Raw genomic sequence first — 16,276 nt, forward strand, 5'->3', positions numbered from 1 at the left:
AGCCTCCACATCTTTGTTGATGTGCCATGTACAGAGTAAATGTGACGTCCCTGGAAAGACTTCTCTCAAAGCCACATATAGCTGTAGGAGTCACTCGAAGTGCGTCTATGTTAAAGCATATGGTGATTAGGCTTGGCACTCATAGGAAGTGGGAATTGACATAATACGATTAGGTACAAGGAAAGTAGGGAGCCGCTAACAAGTTTCTAAGGAACTTGTAAACCGTTCACGAATCATAAAAGGCAACTACGATAAGGGACAACTATATGCAACAACGATTGACCCGTGAAGGTTACACCCCATTCATAATCCATGAGATTACTAACTCCATATGGTTCAGAACCACGAAAGGAGGATCGGGGATGATGGTACGAAGTTAGTCATGGAGTCACATTCGCCCGTATTGGCCTCTACTCGATTCTTACAGTGAAAAGTGATTCATGCGATCTCAAAGGCATATAAACAAAATATTCAATTTGCTCCAAACTATTATTAGACTAAATTGGTTAAATATTAATGCAACACATAATTCAAGAATATTAGTGATCACTTGATTAAACAAAAAGATTAAAAAGGAACCTTTAAACATGCAATATGGTGATCATAATAATAGTAGAATAAACATTAATATTGGAAGCAATTTAACAATAATCCCAATAATATAAAATTGTTAGAAAAATAATAGAAATAAAAGGAACATAATTCTTACTTTGATTCTGTTTGCTTGCAACTATAAAATAATAAACGAGTTAGTAACTTCAAGGAAATAATAATAAAACAATAATTAAATTAAATTAAATTAAGTTGATTTGGGGCCAAACCCTCAAACAGTTCTACCTTTCACGCCTTGGCTTAAGGACAGAACCACGAGTAAAGTATGGACTCCTTGGAGTGCTTGAAGAAGGTATTTTGAAAGAAGAAAGGTAGGCTAGTGTAGTGTTTAGGCTAGAGCATAAAAGAGAGAAAAATTAGAGAATTGATTGATACTCCGTACATCAGAAATGAGGGGGTATTTATAGAAAAAATGTGCTGAGGGAACACACGGAACCCTAAAAAGATAAAAACCCTAAAAAAGTACACCGAGACACGGCAAAGTGCACCGTGACACGGGAAATCCCACCGTCAGACGGGGAACATTCCCGTGACACGGTGAACTGCTGTGTGACGCGGGAAATATTTAGTGAACGGGAAACAAAATGCTGGATTGGACACGGAAACCCCCGTGTCACAGCAGGTGCCCCGTGTCACGGAGAATCCCACTGTCAGACAGGACAGTTTCCCGTGACACGGTGGAAAAATGCCGTGACGCTGGAGTCTGTAGTCCGTTTTCCGTCTAAATTCATTTTTAACCCTAATTTCATTCAGCATTTTAAGTGCCGATTGATATTTTCGGGACATTTCTGATTAATTATTATTATTTCGGCTAAAATAAATAACAATAAAAAAGGTTTGGGCCAAAATAAATAATAAAACAATAAAATAAAAAAGGTTTGGGCTGAAATTAAAAAACTATGCTTTGACTAAACATCAAGACTAATCCATGGACTATTCAAAAATTGAATTTAATTAAATACGATTTTTTAAGCACTCTTGGGATTAAATATTGAACCCGATTAATAGTGGCAATGAAAGGTTGTTCATCATCGGGTTTGGTTTTGGGGAGACATTTTTAGGTGTCTACAAAAGCCCCCACTTTGACTGAGTTTGTAGAAACGCCAGTTTTGAAAACGATAGTCAAAGTAGCCGATAGGGACGGAGAATGATTTAAGACGTTCTGCGATCCTAAATCACTTTGTATACGCCAATACCTGCAGAAAAAATGTTAGTTCCACAGATAAAAGAGTAAAGGGATAGAATACATATATGACACCAGTGTATCGGTGACAAATGAGTTTGGCAGCTTCCTATGCTTGAAGGAATCCACCAGATGACGTTTGTTGAAATGCTTTCCATGCCTGAGGAAAGCCGACTGATGAATTTGGTAGCTTTCTAAGCCTGAAGAAATCTACCGGATGATACTTTCCATGCCTGGGGAAAGTCGACGTATGAATTTGGTGCTATTCTATGCTTGAAGAATTCCACCGATAATGCCTTCCATGCTTGAGGAAAGCCGACTTGGCGGTTTTTTATACTTGAAGATAAATCCACCGATAACGCTTTCCATGCTTGAGGAAAGCCGACTTGGCGGTTTTCTATACTTGAAGAAAAATCCACCAATAATGTTTTCCATGCCTAAGGAAAACCGACATCTGATATAATTGCTGAAACTTGTAAGTGTATGATGGTTCAATTATCCCTGAACGTTGGCCGCGGATGATTCACACCTTCAAGTCGACTATCCGACCATATTAGGTGTTTACAATGTCGACAAATTGACTCTGAGGCTTGCTAGGGGTAAAACGGTAATTTTGATACCCTTTAAATGCCAGTTTGAATTCTCTGCGTAATTTTAGTGAGAAACTAACTGTCCAATTTGTGCGGAAAATCGTGCAATTTTTGTCAAAATGCCAGGAATATTCGTTGACAGCTTCAAGGAGCGTGCAGGTCACGCGTGAGACCACCATGTCCCGAAGAAAATCTCCCGTGACACGGCAGCTAGTCCCGTCACACGGCATAAGATCCCGTGACGCGGGATTTTTGTGGTTGCAGAATGGTGAAATGCTTGATTTTAGTGTTTTTGACCAGCTAAAATACACGTGCTCCACGTCAGTTCTGTGACGTTACACGGTAAAGGTCACCGTGGCACGGGAAACGGGGGTGTATAACGGGATGCTCTTCTCTTTAAATTTGAGCCTCCATTTTCCATTTCATGCTGCTCTTTCACCATTTTCACCTCCCTGTTCTTCTTTTCTCCTTAAATTTTTTATTTTTAATTCTGAGAACTACCGTGCCACGTCAGCTTGGCACCGGCGCACGTCTGTCGTCACCGTGTCACATTTTCAGTCACCGTGACATGGCGGTTCTGCTGCTGTGTTCTTTTTTTTCTCCGCTACTGCTCGCCGCTGCTTCTGTTCCGGTTCTCATCGTCTCCGTTAGAAGGTCACCGCGACACGGGCCTTGAACACCGTGTCACGGCTTTGGCTAACCGTGCCGCGGTATTTGGCTGCTGCATTTTGCACTTTTTCTTGAGCAGTTTCAAGCTTTCCGAGCTTGTTTCTTCACCAAATTCACTCAAATTTATGCTATCTTACTTATTTTTGAATTCCTACAAAGATCCATGTAAGTTCTCTTGCTTTTCGTCTCGAATTTTGCTTAAATTTGAGTAGCTTTCATAAAAAAAAAAACCCTTGAAAAAATTAATTTTGGGATTTTTGATTTTGAGGTTTTATGTTGAAATTCTTGCCATGAATTAGCTTGTATATGTATGTATGTGTGCTTGCGAGCGGTTTGAGACAAAAACTGCATGATTTGGTGAAGAATTGAGCAAATCCCCCTTTTTGGTACTACTTTTGTGAAATGGTGTTCTTGTTATTTTTGTCGTTTCTTTGCACTTGAATTGATGACATATTGGTTGTAGATCTTGTGAAATATGCCGTGATGTGTTGATCTATTGTTTTTGTGCAATTTTGAAACATGTTTTGTTTAGTGTATGTACTACATTGTCAAGGAGAACATAGTATCATGCAATTAGGAGAACATAGTATTAGTTCGTCATGGAGAAACTAAATACTAGAAATAATTCCATTATTTTGCTAATTTTTAGCCTTTGAGGTAAAAATTTAGCGTATAATAGAAAATGCAACTTGAAATAACCCTTAAGCCATTTGGAATAAATAACTAAATAACTTAGGAAATGATGCTAAGCATTTAGATTTTTATTTTTGTAATAGCATGCCTAGACAACGGGATCGCGATCTTTCCACTCGTGGTCGGCGTCAGGCTTTTCGAGAGGACACTCCCACAGTTCCTAAGGGCATGGACGACGACGCCCTAGAGACGGAGCCTCGTCCTACTTCGAGTAAGGGCAGGTGGGTTCCACCTCCGTGGTCGTCAGATGAGTTGGTTTTCTGCTGTGAGAACCACGTTTCTCACCATCCACTTGTCGGCATAGTCGATGGCACGCTTCGCCATCACGGTTCCTAAGCTAGAGATTTGATTCCTCGACTTCTTGGGATTATCACGAGGGATCCTGTTACGAACGCCTTGTGGGAATCTGCTGAATTAGTAGATTTTTATTCAGCGATCGTAGGGTTTTGCAGCCCCCGGGGTTGTGGCGCAACAATCGTTCGCGCGTTGTTGGATTATTTTTGGGATACTTCCAACACTTTGACTGGGGGGGAGATGACAATGACCCCTCTGGATTTTAGCATGATCAGTGCTCTACGCTTCACCAACCGGGTTGTACAGCAGATGTCTGATCTTTCTTGGGGGGAGGCTGAGGCAGCCGATTTCTTAGGTCCGATCGTTCAGCACATCAAGACTTAGCCGGTGTCTCGAGGTAGTCCTAGGAGTGGGCGATAAGAGTTGGCTTCTGTTCTGGCCCGTGGTTTTGACATGGATGAGACATCACTTGAGCAGCGAGTGCAGATCTTCATTTTGATTCTCATTTCCATGACTCTTTCTCTTGATAGGAGTTCGCGTGCGCTCGTTTGCTACCTTCCTTCTTTGCTCAGGATCAGTGAGATAGGATCCTTTAGCTGAGCCAGCCTTGGATATGCCGATCTTCTCTTGCCGTTACGTCATGGTTGTAGGCAGCTGAACGACCAGGCCCTTGTCACTGTCTACGGTTTATGGAGAGTCGTAGTGGTGACGATCTTTCTTCTTCTTATTTTGTTTTAATTTGTTCGACTCATGTGCTCAAAGTTTACTTTTCATTGCAGTTATGTTTCTATGAGTACTTTCCGAAATTGGCCTCTCGACGGCGTCGTGGAGCGGTCCATGACTTCCTTGTCGGAGCCAGCTGGCGTGAGTGAGGCAAGTCACGAGCAGAGTTTGTCCCTGCGCTACGCGGGCTGTTACGCCGAGGCACCTCTTCTGTTGGTGTAAGAATTACTTTTGTAGCCTGATATTTTCTACCTTGACGTTATTTTCGGCGTTTCATTGCAACTTTTTATGATTTTCATGTTGTTATTGATATCCAGTATCGGCCTTGGGCTGGGATGACTAATCTTCCCAAGGCCTTGCAGCTTTCAGCGTACCGCACTATTTTTGTTGGTACTAGACGCTTTTTCTGGTATCTGGGGGAGCGTGTCGTTCGTCAGCACAGTGGTGATCGCTTTGTGGTGCCCTTGTCTCCACCGGAGTCGATGCTGGACTCTAGCTTACTTAGGGAGTTAATAAACAAGGGAGAGCTCTACACTTTTCCTTGGCAGGAGCTTGTGCGTATGGAGGGCGATTATGCGCAGGATTTGCTTCCCTCCTTGGCTCCTCTACCCCGTCTTCCTGAGGTATGATTTCTTTTGAGAATTTTGTTGCTAGTCTCTGTTTAAACCGTCGAATAACCTGATTATTCGATCGTATTTTCAGACGATTGTTCGCCGTGTGGGGAAGATTGAGATCCCGCCTCAATCCGTCCGCTACCCGGGGCCGATCGGTATTACCGAGGACCATATTGTTGACGCGCAAGGGTCTTTGCCTGATGTTTTTGAGCCGGTAAGCTTTTTGATACATTATTCATCCCTTTTAATACCGCTTGTTACTGATTTTTTCTCTGCTTTGTTCTCAGCCTACCCGCTCGGAGATGATGGGATTCATGAAGCTGGTTGACGCTTTGAAGTACTGCATCATCAAGCTTCGGCGTGGTGCGAGTTGTCGGGGTGAATCTAGCAATGTTCTTGAGGTATGTTTACTTTTTCTCATTTTTACCATTTTTTCTATTTTGCACAATTGACATCTTCTGATTTTGTGTCTTTCAGGAGCGACGGAGGTCTCGCTCGCGCTCGAGGCATAGAGGCTCGGACGAGGGGGAGCCTAGTCATGGCAGAAAATCTCTTGAGGTTCGTCGACATTCTCAGTCTCAGCAGGAGCCTCAGCTTTCTCAGCCGTTTCAAGAGGCTCAGTGGCAGCAGCCTCAATCTTCCTAGTCGTTCCAGCACTTTCAGGGTCAGTGGCAACGACAGTTGTTTTCACAGTCTTCACAGCCTGAGTTCAGGCCAGTTATCACTCTTATGGATCAGGGCCTATACTCAGCTCCATCGTCTGGGGCGCTTCCTCCACCGATGCCAGGCTTGTTTTCAGTTCCAGTGTATGGGACGATGCCTCCACCGACGCTTCCTACCTCTTAGAGTCAGTCTATGCAGTTTGAAAGTTAGACGGGTCCTGCTTTGAGTTTGACTGTTACTGGAGTTACAGTGACTAGTAGGGATACTACTCCTCGTACCCGGATGATGGCGGGACTCTTTGGCTCACCGCTCCCGTATTCACAAGCTGGAGATAACACCGATCCTCACTCTTCTACTTCTACAGATTTTTGACCGTGGGTCTTTATTTGTACTTTAGTTGGTGACACTTGACGCTGCTTATGCATTATGACTCATTTTGTACATTATTCACAGTTTATGCATTCATTAGTGTGTGTTAGTGTGTGCTTGAGATGCATTGTGTGTGATTGTGTATTTATTAATGACGTGAAAAAAAACGTAAGTGGAGGGTACCGACCTTCCCCAAAAGAAAAAAGAAATAAAAAGAAAAGAAAAAAGGGATAAGTTTTACAACTCCTCCAAAATAAACAAGGATGTGTAGGGAATATTTCAAGCATTATCCCTAGCTTGAACCCCACTGTGGTCATACACTAAAGTATGGTGGCGTCCAAAGGGAAAGAAGATAGAGCAAAAGAGTCGCCAACAAGTTTTAGGAACTTGTAAACCGTTCACAGAAGGTTACACCCCTTAACGATCCAAGAGATCGTCAACTCCAATAGGTCTTGAACCATGACTAGTAGTTCGGGGATGAAGGTACAAATCCAACCTAAAAGAGATTGAACCTGCCCTAATAATAGACCTCTACTTTATTTTGATCGTATTCATGTGCGCTTTCTGACTAACATGCAATCAATAGGATTAACCCTAAACCTGTTTATCTATGTTGGTTGGATATTAATGCACAAATAAACCTATTATTGGCGATCACTTGAATTATAATCAAATTAACCCTAAAAAGATTATTAATCATCTCGTTAAGCGTGATTACAAGTACAAATTTTCTTTAAACATGCATAAAAGGTGTGATCAAGCAATAACAATAAAATATAATATCAAGCAACAATCATCATAATCATAAAAATAATAATTATAATAGTAATCATAATAATCATAATTAAAATAATCATGTTAACAATAAAGCATAATATTAATAGCAAGATCCTAGGAATGATACTAACAAGATTAATAACAAACCCTAGCATGTCACTAAAAAATAAAAATCAAAGCTTTAACATGATACTAACATGAATATTAGCTAAGAAAATAGGAAGCATCGCAGGAATCATAATTATCTATTTGATATTATAACCTTTTCCCTAAACATGATACAAGAAATCATTGTTGTTATTCAAAACATCAAATTAAGAAAAACATCATAACATGACACTAGGAATCATGATAACAACCTAGACATGATTTCTATATCATAATAACAATAAGTTAATTAAGGCACTTACTTGGATGCCTCGTACCTCATTCTAATAACAAAATACACGCGTTAGTAACTTCAAGGAAAATAATAAAACAAATAATTAAATTAAATAATTGAAAGAGAGATTTGGGACCAAACCCTCAGAAATTAAAACCTTTCACGTCTAGGGCGAAGGCAACTTCGAATTATGCTAGGTGTTTCTAGTGCTAATGTATGAGGAATTGTGTTTGTAAAAGGGTAGTTTATAAAAGAGAGAGAGAATAAAGAAATCCTTGATGAGAGTTGGTGATTGAAAAAGGGGAGATATGGACTCTATTTATAGAGAAAAAAGAGGGTTGAAGAATAAGAAAAGAATCCGAATTCGAATCGAAATAAAACTCGATGGACAACAGTTTTTGCGGATTTTGTTTTTATTATATCTTTTGATCCAGAAGTCCAAATAAGGCATATGATTTCATTGGAAAGACCTTGGATTCTACTTTCCAATACAATTGGAATAAGATTAAAACCTTTTGTATATAAAAAGATATGGCCGAAATAGTGGGACGGTGTTAGTTTTAGATAGAGTTTTGTATCTAATTCATATCTTTTTCGTTATAACTCTGATTTAATATTATAATATATCATTGGAAAGATAATTTCAAGATCTATCCAACAATATAAAATTTGGATAAAGATAATGTGGCACGAAAATTATATTTGACTGTCTTTGAACATCTTTAAATTTGAATAGAATTAGGATTTAAGAAAAAGGAAAGTTTTTATTTAACTCAAATTCTTTAATCTTATCTTTTCAAAAAGGATGATTAAGATCTTTTAGAAACTTATGGAAGTTTCTAATTAATCTTAATTATTTTAAGAATAGGATTAAACCTTTGGACCCTCCACATGATCATTGGGTCGTAGGTAAAATCCGGTTTGGGCCTAGTTTAGTATTTTGGCTATAACTTCCTCATTATTCATCGGAATTGGGCTTATAATATATCGTTGGAAAGGTCTTTTCAAGTTCCATCCAACAACACCATTATTGGACCCATGTCATGGACCAAAATAAACTGGAATGGACGTTTTTCAAAATTAGGATAAGTAAAGAAATATTTTCAAAAACAGAAAGAAGAGATATTTTAATAAAAACATCCTCATCACTAGACTTTTCACACTTTCGCTTTGTTCGATAATCAAATGACATGAAAGGTATTCATCACCGGGTTTAATTTTGGGGAGACACAAAGGGTGTCTACAGTATGGAATTGGGACAAGGTTTACAACTTCCCCAAAGAAAGAAAAAAAAAATAATAATAATAGAAATAAGAGTAAATAATAAAATAAAATAAAATAATAAAGATGAATAGAAATAAGAATAAAGTAATAAAAAAATAATAAAATAAAATAATAAAGGTAAAAATAACATAAAAAATAATAATAAAAAAATTGAGAATTTTATTAGGAATGAAACTCTCGAAAAACAGAATCACAAGATAAACGGTGAAGATAAAACAATAAAAATCCGGATAAATATAGGAAAAGGATAAAAAAAGAAAACGGGTATGCACCGTGACACATCACTGTACACCGTGTCACGGCATAACTTCCCGTGACACGGTGGTAATTCCCGTGTCACAGTGCACGTATTTTGCAACGGTATGCTTTACACGTATAGAAAGATAGATTCTGAGTATTTTCGAGCGTTTTTGCTATAAAATAGGACCAGTATATTTGTGATATGCATAATTACGAAACCTAAAATAATTAGAATTTCATGTTTAAATAATAATATCTCAGAATTTTGATAATACATTGCGCAACTGGTCTTATTTTTTGACCAATGCTGACAAAAAAGAGTTGGAATTGTTTCATGTTAGGGTTTATTAGCCCTGAGACATGTAGCGATTGAACATGATTTTCTTAGGGCAGCATTAGACTATTGGAGTCTAGAAACACATTGTTTTAAATTTGACGATGAAATTTGTCCCCTGCCGGAGGAATTCGGTGCCATCTTTGGGTTTCATGCCAGAAATCTTATTGCCATGCCTACCCTACGCGAGTATTATTACCAAGACTTTGAACGCCATCTGAATCTGACAGATCCAGATAGAATTGTGTGTGGTAATGAGGTAGACTTAGAAAAACTTGCAAATTTATATTTCAATCGCCCTGTCTCTGAGTTTTTTTTTTTTTTTTTTTTTTTTGGAAAATAAGAAATTTATTGCCAAAATAAGAAAGTTACAAACTTACAAGAAGCTAAGTTGTAACAACCCCAAACACCACAGACCAAAAAGGCCTAACCAACACCAAAAGTCCAAGAATCTACCCAAACCACCTTCTAGGAAGGGTGCTTGAGAGAAACAAGGACAACTACTGGACTCAAGTTCACAACCACCTTCTAGGAAGGGTTCTGAGAGCCAGGATCAGACAAGAACACCTAAGACAAAGCAGCACACAAAAATAGGCAAAAACAACAACTTAAAGCATCAAAACCAGCCTATACAAGCAAATACAGAAGCTAAAGCAGCTAAAAAGAAGAGAAACACTAAACCACCAGCTGCCAAGACAAGAAACCAAAAACAGCACACAAACTGCAGCAAATTTGCAGACAGACAAGCTGAACAGAAAGGAACAACACCAGCAGCAAACCAACAACAACAGCAGCAAACCAACAACAGCTAGACCAGAACAGCAGCAGTAGCAGACCAGAAACAGCAGCAGCAGGACAAAATAGCAGTTGCTACATCAGAACAGTCTGCCAGAACAGAACAGCTGCAGATCAAGAGCAGCCCCAAGCAAACCAAGCTGCAGCAAACAGCAACACAAGCTGCTGCAGACTTCAGGACAACAACAGCAACCTGAAATCAGAACAGAGCAACAACAAACCTGCAGCTCCCTTTCAAAACCAACTAAGAAGGAAATTATACAATCAAGTACTTGCTTCCAGCTGGGATTCTACAAGCTGAATGAAAGATAATATCCTTAACTAGAACATCAACAGGCTTGCAACAACCAGTAAACAAAACTGCATTCCTCTGTATCCAAATACCATAGACTGTTTCAGTGAAGGCAACTTGGATCACTTTGTTTTTCATTCTGGAACTTCTGCAGATTTTCTTCAACCATTCAATCTCATCATCAAACTGTTGAACAGGCTTGGAGACATGTAAAATACTCAAAACTTTGTTCCAAACCTGTCTAGAGTACTCACAATCAAAGAATAAGTGTTGAACACTTTCATTACTATTCAAGCAAAAGAAACACCTTGGATCACAAGAGATGTGCCATTGTAGCAACCTATCCTTAGTGACAAGCCTATCCCACAAAGCTAGCCACAAGATAAACACACTTTTAGGAGTTGCCAGGAGTTGTGACAAATGACCCTTTTCCAAGGAACCTTAGGGACTTGAGGCCTAATAGCAGCATAAAGCTTCTTGATTTTCATCTTATTGCCTTGTATGAAACCATCCCATCCCCCTTGATCATTCGCAATGTCTCTGAGTCTTATCATGTATACCGAAGAAGGGCTTATATTTTTTGCATGTTTAGCAAGCTTTTATTTGCAAATGGTGAGGTAGGACATGCTAGTCTAGCATCTGTGCCTAAACATGTTGAATCTGGGAGATCTCCTATGCCTACGTGCCTTGGAGAAACTTTGCGCGGCCTTGACAAAGCAAAAGCTGACCGGAAAGCCGTCAGGAAGGGCTCTGATCGCGGGTAAAAGTAAGTCGTTGGGACTACTAACCCTAACCAAATTAGAAATTTATAATGCCTAAACTTACACTAAACTAGTTAGTGGCAAGTAAAGGGTCGAACCCAAAAGGACTAAGTGTATTAATTTGTGCCAACTACACTACTAGGAAAGGTCTTGAGATAGAGAGAGGTTAAACTATACACGACTAAGAACAAACAACTAAAACTAGGGAAAGTGGAATCCAATCACATCAATGTATTAAACAACATCATACAAATCGATGAAAATGACCTCGATTAGGAACATCAACACATTTAACTCACTCTCGCACAATTAAGCATGTTAATTATCCTACTAAACTAATTCACTCTCGTGCAACTATCCTAGCAAAGGTATGGAAGAATTTAGGGCTCTCAACCAACTCACTCTCGCACAATTGATTGGAAGCACAATTAAGAGCATAGAATCGATTAGCTAGAAAGATTCTAATCCATAAAAGCATAACCCATACACAATAATCAAGAAACAATTTCATACTAATCACAATCAATCATTCAATTCATTAATATAACCTTCATCTAATTCCCTAGAACAAGACCTAAGTTAACATAATGAAGAAAGACATGGAAAACAAGGTAAAATAAGAATAAAAACAAGATTAAACAAACAAACTAATTAATCTACTCAAATCAACAAACGAAAAGCAAAAACTAAGAATTAAGCAAAGAAATAAAGATGAGAGAAAGTTAGAAAATGCTCATTGAATAAATGAGAAGAAGTTCCACAAAGTTGCTTATTCAACCTCTCAAAAACTCCATGGAAATCCAAGCTTTCTCTCTCTAAAACTACCCCTAAACTAGAGAGAGAAAGTCCTAATCTAACCCTAAGAGAGAAAATAAAAAAAATGGCTAAACTAATATAATCTAGGTAAAATAAAATGATAAAAATAAAGAAATAACCAAATTAAATGGAATAAAAAAATAAAATAAAACAAGCTAGAAACTAAAAGAAAATAAATAAAACGAGAGAAGAGGGAAATTATTAACTAAAACTACGAAAATAAACTAAAACTAATCAAATAAAGATACTAAACACAAAAACACTAAAAATTACCAAAACACTCAAATAAAAGACAAAAGACAAGAATAAGAAAATAATAGAAATAAAGGATAAAACGAGTTAAATTATTGGAAAATAAGCCGGAAAGCGACTCAATAAACACCCTAAAAGTGACATAAAAGTCACTTATCAAACTCCCCCAAGCTAACCTTTTGCTCGTCCTCGAGCAAATTAACATGAAACACGGGAGAAGGAGAGTGAATTATTCACGCAAGAAAAGCTAAAAAGAGAAAGAATATACACTAACTCACTGTAATATGAATCACGGTCAATTTTAGCAACTAAAGACAAGCCCTTTAAACCCCTAGATCGCCCTAGAGGACGAGTGTGCTCTCGTGAGGGTGTCCTAAGAGTTTAACCCACAACTCTAAACAAAAAACAAGGCAAGGCAATAAAAAAAAAAAAAAGAGACATAAAAAAAAAATGAAAACACAAAGTTCATATTTGGAGAAGAGATAGGAACAAGCACCAATGAATGCAAACCTTTCTATATAGACAAATGTATGCACGTTCCAAGATGTCAATGGTTGATTGAAACATAACATATACTAAGCATAGAGAACTAATGGGGACACAATCCACCCTAGCCCCAACCAATCGGGCCGCGTTCTCTCCACTAGGTTCAAATCAACCCTTAAGCTAGCTTCTCATGATTCCACGAAGGAACCGGAAAAAGATAAAGAAATGAAAAACTTTGAGAAGGTAATCCCGACATCTCAACTATGCATACTCTCTCAATAGGTTTGAAGTCTATCTCCCTCCACCGTTCATTGACTTAACCCCACTAAAGTCCAAGGGTCTTTTATTGGGTTGTAACGTAAGGCTAAGGGTTAAGGCGGGGTAAAAATTTGAAAATTTTGGTGATATTTCCTAAGTGAAGCAAAAGAGTGGCCTACTCTTAAAAACAAACTCAAGAAGTCACAAAATATCAAACAAAAATACCAATAATGCCATCTCCCCCAAGCTTATTCAACACTAACACAATATATACCAAAAACGAAGTAACGCTCCCCCCAAGCTTGAACGAAGCATTGTCCTCAATGCTTAAACTAGGGAAGAAAACGAAACCAAACTAAAATATTTTTGTGTTTTTTGTTTCTTTATATATATATATTTAGCTCTTATTTGGTGTCCTTGCCTTTTTTTTTTAAACTATGGACGACTTTTTCTTGAAACTTCATTTGATTTTCTTGAATTGCATCTTTCTTCTCAAACTTATTTGCATTTTCGTTTCAAGCTCAACTTTCAATACCGTACTTAAACCAATTCACAAAATGTCTTGTTCAATTTCAACACTCTCAAAACTCAAACCTCATGTGCCAATGCTTCACTAACTAAAAGGGTTGGTAAACATAGGCCATTAGGTTTGTAACGCGGTTTAAACAAGAGCGGGAAACATTAGGCTCAAATTGGTTAATAAGTAGGTCGATGCAAAATAGAAAACCAAATTTGTAACAAAATAAAAAGAAGATAAAGAAAAATGAGAAAAGGTGCCCTTTTCCTCCCCTAGAGTGGCTCGGTCACGATCTTGGGAGCTAGAGGTCAAAACAAGGATTAAGACATGCATAGTCAAGGATCCTAAATAGCCGCTCAACAAGGTGATGAAGGCTAGAACAAATGAAGCTCACAAGGGATTATAACCAAACAAATACCAGCCAAGGGTTTCAAATCCATTATAGAGAGCAACTCCATCTTACCACGTTCCCGTGAACTAAGGCTTCAAGGACCCCTAAAAGTTCTTAACCCGACTACCTTAGCATAAAGTATCCTAGGTTCAACCAATGACACTCTCAATCCGTGCATACATTTACCACTTAGGAAGAAAAACATTCAAGGATTCAAGTCCCAAAACAAAATGTCCAAAATAAGAACAAACAAAACACATTTTGCCAAAATTACCTTGAAAGTAAACAAAAATCTTTTTGGATTTTTCAAAATAAAAGAAAAGACATGGAAATGCATATACTCAAATGCATGGCATAAATGAATCAAAATCCCACCAAATATGATAGAATACCCTCCCCCCAAGCTTGAGTGAGACAATATACTCAAATATAAACAAAATAATCCATGGGAGGGGAAAAGAAAGAAATCAATCCAACAAACCAACACAAGTCCAACGAGTCACCAACCATTAGAGAAAGAGCTAGGAAAGATATTACCGGATATTAGTGGGTGTAATTACCCGCAAATGAACCAATTTAACCTTTCAAATCCGATTTCCTCTTGAATTGAATCTAGATTTCCATATGCTAGCAAAAATAGGTATTAAACTTCCTTAATTCTTGATCCAAACCCATACATAAGTGTATATTAAGTTATATACCTAGCAAAAGGCACACAAACATTTCCATGAGAGAAAATCTAATCTAAAAAGAAAAGAAAATGAAAGCAATAAAAACTCGGGTTACTTCCCGAGAAAGGCTTGTTTAACGTCCAAGCGAGACCCCTCTAGTAAATAATATTGCAACGAACGCAAGAGCTTATCAAATGCACTACTACACATTTCATAGAATGACAAGTAGGCAAATGAAGGAAGAAGGACGTGCAATAAGATTATTGCACGTAAGTGAGGAGGAAGATGCCAAAAGAAAAAAGAAAAATCAAAAGAAAAATCAAGAAAATAAGAAGAGAAAGAAGAAGAAAAATAAGGCAAACTCTCCTCAAAATATTTTTGGGTGGCACAATCACCCGTTTCCTTAATAATAGGAGGATGAAAAGGAAAAGTCTCATCAGACAAGATAAGGTCCTCAATAGGCTCTTTGACAAAAGAAGGGAGGAACATGGGATAGTAGGAGATGTGGTCAAATTTCCTTGAGAAAGGGACATGAGGAAGGGGAGCAAAAATAATGGTCTCACAAAGCCTCACATCACCAATGAGGGCATGAAAATCAATCATAGAATCCTCAAAAGAACACTCATGACTCACATCTCCCTCAAACAAAAACTCTCCAATAGAAACAACCTCATCCTCCTCTCTATCACAACGATGAACAACAACTCCCTCAAGATCCTCAAAGCCTAGAGTCTCTAAACCATGCATGAAAGGATAAAGGTTTCTCTCAAACTCATCCCTTTCCCATGAAGCATTGCCAATGAACTCTCTCAAAAGGCTATAATGATTTGTTACACCTTCAATGAACATACTAGCCATAACCTCAAATAAGTCCAAAGACTCATGTATAGAAGGGTCACCAACATGCAAGGTGGACTCATCAAGATGGGGAAGGGGGTTGGAATCCTCAAAATCGACATTTTCTTCATTCACAACTCCTCCACCACCACTCAAGGGACTCTCAATCTCTCTTGATTGCTCAAACTCATCATCATCATCCTCATGAAATCCCTCATTCAAACATGAAGATGGCTTACTCACACACCAAGGGAAGCTCTCAAAGGGGGTGAATAAGGGGAAGGATGGAAATAAAGCTCAAATGGGGAATGAAAAGGATCAAAATCCTCAAAAATCCTCTCATCACAAGAAAATCTCCCCTCACCTTCACACCCTTGCCCTACATCATCCTCAACAACACTCTCACACTCCAAGTGAGGTGCCTCACGTCCATCTAAATCAAACATATCACTCATCACTTTGGAAAGCCTCACTTATCTCAATTTTTGTTCCTCTTGAAGCTCTTGGAGTTGTTGGGTGAGATATTGCATTTGAGAGAGAATATGGGCATCAATGTTATTGGGTTGAGGTTCATGATCAAAGTCAAATTGCACATCATCAAAATTATCACAAACCTCATCAAAATGAGCATAAGGGGGAAAGGTGTCAATTTGCATACTTGGAACATCACAAGGCACATAAGAAGTATCAAGAGAATTCATGCAAAAATTAAAAGAATCTTGGCATTGAGAATCATAACAAGAAACATGAGATTCTCTATCTATAGAATCCCT

This window comes from Chenopodium quinoa, unplaced genomic scaffold (genome assembly GCF_001683475.1).
Source record: "Chenopodium quinoa cultivar QQ74 unplaced genomic scaffold, ASM168347v1, whole genome shotgun sequence".
Lineage (NCBI taxonomy): Eukaryota > Viridiplantae > Streptophyta > Magnoliopsida > Caryophyllales > Amaranthaceae > Chenopodium > Chenopodium quinoa.